This window comes from Camellia sinensis, chromosome 2 (assembly GCF_055761805.1).
Source record: "Camellia sinensis isolate YWXY chromosome 2, ASM5576180v1, whole genome shotgun sequence".
Taxonomy (NCBI): Eukaryota; Viridiplantae; Streptophyta; class Magnoliopsida; order Ericales; family Theaceae; genus Camellia; species Camellia sinensis.
Window position 1 is genome coordinate 83,583,932 of NC_138962.1, and position 10,673 is coordinate 83,594,604.

The window sequence follows — 10,673 nt, forward strand, 5'->3', positions numbered from 1 at the left end:
TAGCACCGCAGCGCATTGTAGTCAGTCCTCGGAGCGACGAACACAACCAGACTCTCAGATACAGAGAAGACAAAGATGACCAGAACCATCGCATGGACATAGTCGATTTGGAAGTGTTTATGGCTGGACTTCAGAATGAAGTTGCTTACGTATCCCAAACATGGGAATCAAGCCTTACGTAGTTCGGGGTTAAGGTACACTCGGGTATTTAACCTCTCCTTTTTATGCTCTAACTTTTGCCAAGGCACCTGCTGCGGGTTTTCGACCTTGCGAGCTTTGTTTTTCTTTTCTTTTCAATTCTTTTCATTTCTTTTCTTTTTTGATTTTCTTTTTTTTTTTTTTTGTTCTTTTCTTTGCATTTTTCTTCATTTTTCTTCTTTTTTTTTTCATTCTTTGCACTTTTCTTTTTTTTTGTTCTTTTTCTTCTTTTTTTCTTTTTTTTTTCTTGCTCTAACTTTTGCCTGGGTCGCCCTCCCGGGTTTTCGGCCCAACAAGCCTCTCAAGGGTAAAAGTGTAGCTTTGTCCATGTCCAATGGTTCTGAGATCCTGAAGTCATCTGAATCCAGGAGAATGGCTGTTATTTGCTGACGAAGTAGAAGTCCATCCAATGGGGACTGAATTTGCCTCTAGTGTTGTGGATAGGAACTCGGCTGTCCTTCAGCAATACTTTCTTCTTTCCTCCCTTCTGGGATTTGGCATTCTTGCCGATCTTCATTGACTTGCGGAATGATCCACCTTTGGCTCTTCGAGCTGTCTGACATTTTTTTTTGCCCCTAGTTCGAAGGGTGCTTCTGACCTAGCTTCGCAAGCTTCTTTTGATGACATCTGGTCTTCTTGATCTGACTTCCTTGCCTCTTGTTCGAGGGCTGCTTTGAATCTGGCCACACAGGCCTCACATTGTAGTTGACCGTCAAACGTTCTGAATTCGAGTTCAAGGTTTTGAAAGCAGAGGGGTCGAGTCTCGAGGCCGAGAGCGATCCTAAGCTGCACAATCTCAAGAGCGATTCTACACAGGTCTTCGCAGGACCGCGCAAAATATTTTTTGAAATCTTTTAAGAAAGCGACCAGTCGCTCGCGCTGAAGACAGTGTAGAACCAATCTGGATCAAGCCAGGATCCTTCCTAGTACTCACACTAACAAGCATGATTTCATTCATTAAGGGCTTAGCACGCCTTTCTTTCTCTCGAATGATCAAAGTTTTGCAAAACCCGAGGAATTTCTTCCTCTTCGTTTTCACCGCAGTGTTCGAAAAGTTTTGAAAAACTTAGGTCGATGCAATGAATTCAAAGCACAGAAAAGTCACAGCTTCTAATCAAATACTGCCATCTCATTTGGAATTTCTGGTACAACTGGCACAAGGCAGAAGCAAATGCGAGAGCGTGAAAATCACTGCTGTTTCATTCAAATTTGTTGGCATTACTGGCTCCAAGACAGAAACAGACTCAAAAGAAAGCAAAAAGACAAACACAAAACAAAACTGTGATGCCCGAGGTAACACCCCTGGAATCACCTGACTCCAACAAAACAGGACTGACTCGGTACAACAAGACAGACCCAACTGACTCAGTAAGAAAAGACTGACTCAGTACGACACAACAAGACTGACCCAATACCCAAGTCAGAAAGCACAAAAACTGGTATTTGCATATTGCTCAGAACAGTGCATGCCATTCCCACGTCTGGAGTTAATCGAGCGCTGCCTGCAGGTGGTTCATCTCCTGATCACATAGTCACATTATTCCCCCCAAGTTCACTGATCAAGTGCCGATAGACTTTGCAGGACTTGGTGCGACGATGTCCCCGTTGTCGATCAGATCTTGTATTTCGTGGCGGAGACGAAAGCACATGTCAGTGTCATGGCCAGCTCGCTGATGGAAGGCACAGTAGTCGGCTGGGTTGTGTGAGAGAGGGAGGTTCTTTGGTAATGGCTGAGGCTCCAGGGGCTTCAGATGCCCTTTCTTGATCAAAACCCCTAGAGCCTTTGACAAAGGCATATAAAGTGGGGTGAAAACCTTCTTGGCTTGGGGTGGATATTTGGCTGCTTGCGAGCTACTCCCGAATGCACCGGTGAATGGGGTAACTTTTTTTGATGTGGTGGTGGTGACCATGCCCACTTCAGAAGATCTTGCGGCTGCATCACCACTGGTGGTCGCATTCGAACTGCGGGTAAACGCCCTCCTGGGCTGCTCCTTCTCCTGGTCAATGAGGCCCTGCTTCATAGCATCCTCGATCTGTACTCCCATCTCATGTAAGTCTGAAAAGGTGGGGAAGGGGAGAACGATCATTTTCTGCATAAGCTTGGGCTAGAGATTGCTCACAATCATCCGAATTTGATCTTTGTCAGTGGGCCTAAGGGTCATCATTGAGGCTTTGGCCTTCCAGCGGGCCACGAATTCTGAGAAGCTCTCCTTAGGCTCCTGTCTCGTCGTCTCAAGATCACGGGTCGTAATCTCGATTTGGGTATTGTATGAATATTGTGTGACGAAGGCCTCGGCCATCTCCTCCCAGCTTCGTTTCACTGAATCCTCCAATTTGGCGTACCAGATGGCCGCAATACCCGACAGGGTCCTGCCAAAAAGGGAAAGCTTCTGTAATCTTGTCAAGCCCATCGGGCGCAGAACATCTGAAAACAAACTCAGGTGGACCATGGGATCTCCTGACCCGTCAAAACGGTCGATGTGAGGCATCTTAAACCTGTCCGGCAGTGTCACAGCTGCGTCGGTGTACCCGTCCTCAATGTCCGGGATGGATTTTACTCCTTGAGATTTCTTGAACATTTTTTCTAGCTTGCTCACCTTCAGCGCTGTAAGGTCTAACTCGAACTCAAAGGGTGAATCCGGTAGGTTGATCAGTGCTTTAGACAGCTGGGGTAAGATTGGGGGCGGAGCCAGTCCTGTCGGAATGTTCGTATCTCCCTGGACATTTGGTGCCTCCTCGGGTGCTGGAACTCCTGGTGGGGGAGGGGCTTGGTGCGAAGCAGATGCTCCATTTTGCTGTTACAGCCTGGTGATTAGCTCAGCCTGCTGGGCCATGATCGCAGCCTGCTGTTTGGCAAATTCCATCTGGCGGGCAGCATTTTGCTGCATGAGTTTCATACTTTCTTGCATCTGGCGCATCATTGCCTCCATCCCTAATGTGTTCTGCTGATCCATCTAACTGACTGGTATCTACCCCTGTAGTAGAAACTGAGACCTCAGCCTGACTGTTCACTGGTGGGGTGGATAAGGGCCACTGATTTGGTAACTGCTGAACTGGTGATTTGTGCCTGACTGGCCCTTTTACCCTGCCTCTGCCAAAGGAACACTGATTGCCTTTGAACTGAATCTCTGACCTGACAAAGTCCATCAGCACAAGTTCGATGAACCTCGGGGGATATCGGAGCCTTCTGAAGCTATGGTTCCAGGACTGCCCCTAGCAAAAGAGAAAATAAACAGCACCTTAGCTCAACTTCACCAAAACAAATACGAGCGTAGTAGGATGACTGTGCCCTCTACTGAATTCTGCCCCCAAAATTCAGCCTCAAATCTGATACCCTCAGGTAAACTGAATCCCAAAATGCTGAACTGGTGCCCGCAGGCCTGATGCCCAAACTTGTAAACTGATACATGCATTCGTATAGAGACGCACTCTAAAGCACATAACAAGCAAGTGAGAGCCAAAACACCCCTATGTTGGGGTAGGGTTTTCCCTGTCCTATTTTGTCAGGAGCTAGGGTTTCACTACGCACGCAGCGGTTTCAAACAACCTATATTGGGTAAGTAACCTATCCTAGTTTGGAATGGTCACTATGGATCCAAATATGCACTAGGTCGAATGGTCAAAAAGGGTGCCCAGTAAAACCGGGGTTTGTGTTCCCATACTGGCAGAGCCTACAACCGGTCAGCCTTATGGTCATGCCTTGACAAGACAAGCCTCCGGCAAACCGTTCAGGAAGAGCAGATGGAAAACACGGTGTCCTAGGCGCACCAATGCAAATACAATGCAAAGAAACACACAAGTGCAGTCAAAAACAGATATCACGAGTTCGAGTCAAGTTCTCTAAATCCCCAACAGAGTCGCCAGAAACTGTAGACATCCCTGAACGCCCCGGGAGGGATGAGCTCCCCCGTTCCGTTCGTTTGGGGTCACTACAGCTCAGGACTCTCAAATGTCACGGTTCTTAATCTGAACCAAAGAGTCCAAATCCGGCAAATCATTTTGAGAAAACAGATTTTTAGAAAAGAAGTGCCAAACATGGACTGTTTTGCCAGATACAGAGTCGCCACCTAAATATTTTATTTTGGAAAATTTAGGAAACCCTGACTCGTTGCCTAAGGCCACATGTCCGTCATCACCAAAGTTGCCTCGGCTCGGGAACTTGGGTACGATTGGGGAAGGTTACTTCGTGAGCACCCCCGCTCGCCCGATCAAAGATCGGCCTCTACTAACCATGATTTCTATTTTTGAAAAACATTGTGTGTTCTTATTCCGGTTATTAGCCTAGATTTACTATGTGATGCGCACAGCATACAAGTATAGACTGGATCGCCTGAATTGGAACAAAACATTTCATGTTTGTTTTTGAAAGATGGTTTGATGGTGCTACTCGCAAGTAGGCTAAGACGTGGATTTGCCACCCTCGGGTGGGCTTAGAAAACATGATTTTGCCACTATCTAGTGGGTTTAAAACACACATTTGATGAATTGTTCCAATCCAAATAACCCAACCTTCACCCACAGGCATTCAGGCAATCATATCACATAAGCAAATAGCCTCATGGTAAGCATGCTATCATGGCAGTCACTCACACACATGCAAGGATACTAAAGCATAAAACTCACCGAGTACTCCAAGCCAAAACAGAAGCTAATTAGAAATCCATGCATGATCCTAAATATGCTGAAATGCCTAATGCAACACATGCAAGAATGCAACTATAGCAGGCTCGGCTATTCTAAACATGGCATATGAGGTGCAACAACTAACAAGTATTCAATCTTGGAATTGAAATACAAATACAGTTAGTATGATGCGCCGAGCCCGGTGCATGCAAAACAGATGAATGAATGCAACATGCTATCATACTGTATGCTAATTAAAACATGCCCTAATCTAACCATCATAAGCTGGTAAATAAAAGGGAGAAAGACGTGGGGTTGGAAGACATGCATCACACACACGCACACTTATTACAACATTTCCCTCACGCAGAGGGTCTGAAAGAATAATACAGTCCCGAATAAATATTACAGTCCAAATAATTACAAAATCCTAATTAAATTACAAATTTAACTTAGAAAACTGTAAACTAGCATGCAAGCTAGGGACTGCCTCGACTCCGCTCCGGATGATGAATGATGCATACTCGGGTTGTTTGGCACAGAAATCCACTGCGATGCCCCAATTAGCCTCTGTTTTGCAATGATTTCTTGGAAAGCGCGCCAAGCCCCAGAAGACTGCTGATTCTTGATTTGTTGCAACAGAGAGCAGGAAAAGGGCATGGCAATGTATTTTCACAAATGTATGCATGCCTCGATCCTCGTGCCACCAATCACGCATCTCAATGCATGATGGCCGAGGAGTCGAATTGTGCAACTCAATATAGAATGAATGCATATGAAAACACAACAAAACCTAGACTCCATCATGGATAATCCGGAGTGTCGGCGATGGGGAATTGAGACACGTTCCGTCACTCGGAGTACGAAACGTACCTCCTTTCCCGTACTTGGGCTAATTCCTATCCCAAGCACAATGCAATATGCATGATATGCATGAAATGCAACTAAGATACAACCTAACATACACAATGCTACGAAATAGCATACACGATGCACGAGGTAACATGGCATACACAATGCGCTAACATACAACCTAGCATACACAATGCTATGAAATGGAATGGCATACACAATGCATAAATGGACTTACACTAACACAAGTGGACCTCAGCCACACTCACATAAGAGGCCATGAGATGAAAATGAGACACTCGAGATGCGTACACGCATGCACGCAAACCGAGGACCGACCCTAAGGCACCAAATGCCACTCTAACAAGACATGGCAAGGCATGAAATATGATATGCAAACATGCAAATTTCAGAAGACAAATATGATGCAAAACAGCCCCGAATCATGGAAACATGGCGCCCGATGCATGAAATGGTACCCGAAATGCAAAATTAGGCATACGCAATGACCTATAGCTATACAAAGCATGCATTATTTGATCATGAAGCATGAATACAGATTTAGGGCAGTCCCAAAACAAGCATATTTAAAGTTTTAAGCAAGGCCAAACAATGGACACAAATAGGATTAAGCTAGCATGCAAAAATGGCCCCGTAAGGGAGGTAATGAAGCAAGTGGAAGCTTCTGGCCTCAAACAATGAAGAGCCCTTCAACAAAGTTGAAGAGGGGCTCAAAAAAAGGTATTTTACAGTTTATGGCCGAACCCAAAACAGTGCACATGCAAGCCTAAAATACTATGCAAAATGAGGCCAAAAAAGAGGTTAAAACACAAAGGGAAAAAGGGGAACCTCAAACAGCAAAATACCCTTGATCAAACATAAAGAGGGGATCAAAATAAGGCTATTTACAGTTTGGACCAGAGCCCAAAAATATAAGCACAAAGGGCTAATAAATCATGCAAAAATAAGGCCAAAAGAGGGATATAAAGGTAAGTGGAAAATGGAAGCCTCAAACAATGATGAACCCTTCAACAATGTTGAAGAAGGACTCAAAATAAGCCACTTTACAGTTTATAACAGAGCTCAAAACAGTTTACATATAGGCCTAAAATAATATGCAAGAAAATGGAATACAAAGGAGGTAATGAAGCAAGTGCAAAAAGGGAGCCTCAAACAGTGAGAGGCCCTTAAACAAACATGAAATAGAGCTCAAAAAAATGATATTTTTAGTTAGGGTTGGAGCCCCAAAATGCAACCACAAAGAGCTAAGATGTGAACCAAGAAAAGGGTCAAAAATGGGAGAAGAGGACTTACCCTTGAAGACTAATCTTTGACAGCATTTTGGACCAAGAAATGCTGCCTCCTAAGCTCTGAGAAGACCCTCCAAGCTGATGGAATGGAGCGGTGGTGTGGTGCTAGGTGATGGTGAGGAAATGGTGTAAGAATCAAAGGGTTTTTTAAGGCTTAGAGTAGAGACAGAGAGAGAGAGATTTAATGTGAGAGCTCCAAACCAAAATTTTCTAACCCCTAAAACACAGCTGGGGGGTCTGTTATATAGACACAAGAGGGTGGAAAAGAGGGGGAAAAATGGAGGGAAAATGAAATTCAAATTCCCCCCCCCCAAAAATTGGCCTAAAAGGGAGATAAAGGGGCAAGTGATAGTAGGAGATCTCAAACCAAATAGAGCCCTTCAACAAAGTTGAATAGGGGCTCAAAATAAGACACTTTGTAGTTTATGACAAGCCACGAAAATAAATACAAGTAGGCCTAAACTATCATGCAAGAAAAGGCCTAAAAGAGGGGTAAAGAAGCAAGTGGCAGTAGGAGATCTCAAACAGCAAAATGTCCTTAATCAAACAGGAAAAGGACCTCAAAATATGACTAACTCAAGTTCGGGTCGGAGCCCAAAAATGCAGAATGAAGGTTCGGGAGCCAAAACACGCAGTTCGGGGCCCCGAAAGTGGGCTGTTAGGCACCGGAAGTGGTGTCCGACCACGAAGTTGGTCTCTCAGACCGCAGTGTCCCTCAAAAGGGAGTAAATAAGATGCATGCCAAAAACTAGAGAAAACAGAGGTGGTTAAGCAGCCCCGAACCGAGGCACACATCCAACGGCTCCGAAAAACTAGAAACCGGACTCCAAACAGGCAAAACGGCCTATGACCACGAAACGTAGCCTACGGCCACTGAGAGATGATCTACGAGACCTCTCCCTCCCTTCGGGAAGAGAAAACAGAGAAAACGGAGCCTGGTTCACAAACCGAGGCAAAGCACAAAAGAGTCCGGAAGTCCGGAGGCAAGGCTCGCAGCCGAGACTCTGAAACTTCTGAACGAGCACAATATGCAATATCACCGAGTGCTCAACTGGTGACGTCTGAGTCTCAAGGCCGGTCAAAAATGGGGTGTCTACACCTGTTAGGCACCGAAAGTGGTGTATGACCACGAAAGTGGTCTCCCGGGCCATAGTGTCCCTCAAAAGGGAGAAAGCAAGGTCTGTGCCAAAAACCGGAGCAAACGGAGGTAATTAAGCGGTCCCGAACCGAGGCACACGATCGACGGCTCCGAAAATCGGAAACTGGGCTCCAAACGGGAAAAATGGCCTACGACCACGAAACGTAGCCTACGGCCACTGAGAGATGGTCTACGAGACCTCTCCCTCCCTTCGGAAAGAGAAAACAGAGAAAACAGGACCTGGTTCGCAAATTGAGGCAAAGCACAAAAGAGCTCCGAAAGTCCGGAGGCAAGGCTCACAGTCGAGACTCCCCAACCTCAGAACGAGCATAATATGCAACATCACCGAGCGTTCAGTTGGTGACGTCTGAGTCTTAAGGTCGGTCAAAAATGGGGTGTCTACAACATGAGAAGGGTCAGGTTCATACTTCCTAAGCATAGATACATGAAATACGTTGTGAACTCCCAAAAGTTGTGGTAAAGCTAACCGGTATGCCATTTCCCCAATTCGCTCTAAGATCTCAAAAGGCCCAATGAACCTTGGAGATAATTTGTCACTCTTACCAAATCTCATCAAATCCCACCTTGGTGAGATTTTTGGAAACACATGGTCACCAACTTCAAAAGATAAAGGTCGTCTCCTTTTATCGGCATAACTCTTTTGTCTGCTTTGGACCGTAGCTAACCTCTTCCGAATGAGAACAACTTTCTCGGTTGTCTCTCTAACAATTTTCAGACCCAGTAACGGTGCATCACCCACTTCGGCCCAACAAACCGGTGATCTACAAGGTCGGCCATACAAGGCCTCAAATGGTGCCATCCCAATACTAGCTTGGTAACTATTGTTGTAAGCAAACTCAATCAATGGTAAGTGTCTTTCCCAAGGTCCCTTAAAATCAAGGACACAAGCTCTAAGCATGTCCTCCAAAAACTAAATGGTACGTTCCGACTGTCCATCGGTTTGAGGATGATAAGTGATGCTAAGAGTCAACTTAGTTCCCAACGCCTTTTGAAGGCTTTGCCATAATCGGGCAATAAAACGAGGATCCCTATCCGATACAATAGTCATAGGGACTCCATGAAGTTGAACTATCTCTCTAATGTACAACTCTGCCAAGCGTTCAACTAAGTCGCTGGTGCACATCGGAATAAAATGGATAGACTGAGTTAACCTATCAACAATCTCCCAAACGGCGTCATTGTCTTGTTGTGTTCTAGGAAGCCCAACTACAAAATCCATGGTAACACGCTCTCATTTCCACTCGGCTATCGGTAAGGGTTGTAACACACCCGCTGGTCTTTGGTGTTCGGCCTTCACTTGTTAACAAGTAAGGCACTTAGATACAAATAAAGCGACATCCCGTTTCATATCCCTCCACCAAAACTGACGACTAAGATCATGATACATTTTAGTGCCTCCAGGGTGTACCGCAAGGCGTGAGTAATGGAACTCTACAAGATTCTGGTACAAACAAACAGTCTAGGTAACGTACACTCAGATCCGAGTAAACGTTCAAACCTTTCTCTTCCTTTCCATTGGAAATCTTAACACGGATTGATTCCACATCATGGTCTCCTCATTGTGCCTCTATGACCTTACTAACCAAGGTAGGTTGAGCATTCAAAGTAAACAAAGTAACACTCTCTCCAGACTCACCCAAGTGCAAATCAAACTTGCCAATAACATCTAGCATATCCCATTCCCGAATGGCCACACTTGCCAACTACTCATAGATTTTCGACTCAAAGCATCGGCCACAACATTGGCCTTCTCTGGATGATAGTGTAACTCAAAGTCATAATCCTCCATAAATTCCATCCACATCCGCTGTCGTAAATTCAAGTCTTTTTGAGAAAACAAATACTTTAGACTCTTATGATCGGAAAAGACTTCAAACTTCTCACCATACAAGTAATGCCTCCAAATTTTCAAAGCAAAAATCACCGCTGCTAATTCTAGATCATGGGTGGGGTAATTTCTCTCATGAGTTTTCAATTGTCATGAACCATAGACCACTACTTTTCCCTTTAGCATCAAAACACAACCAAGTCCATCTCCGGACGCATCACAATAGATAGTGTAATTTAAACCCCTTTCTGAAATTATCAAAACCGGTGCGGTAGTCAATCTAGTCTTAAGCTCTTGGAATGACTTTTCACAAGCCTCACTCCACACAAATTTGATACCCTTTTGAGTCAACCTAGTCAAAGGTGCAGCTAGTCTAGAGAAGTGCCTTATAAAACATTGATAATACCCCACTAATCCCAAGAAACTCCAGATTTCAAAAACATTCTTTGGTTGTTCCCAATCCTGTACGACATCTATCTTTGAGGAGTCCACAGCCACTCCCTCTCTAGACACTACATGCCCCAAAAACTTCACCTCTATTAACCAAAACTCACATTTTTCAAATTTGGCATACAATTGGTGCTCACTAAGTAAACCCAGCACTACCCGCAAGTGAGTCTCGTGTTCCTCTTCAGAGGTTGAATAAATCAAGATGTCGTCCACAAAAACGACCACAAAATGGTCCATGTATTCCCGAAAAATT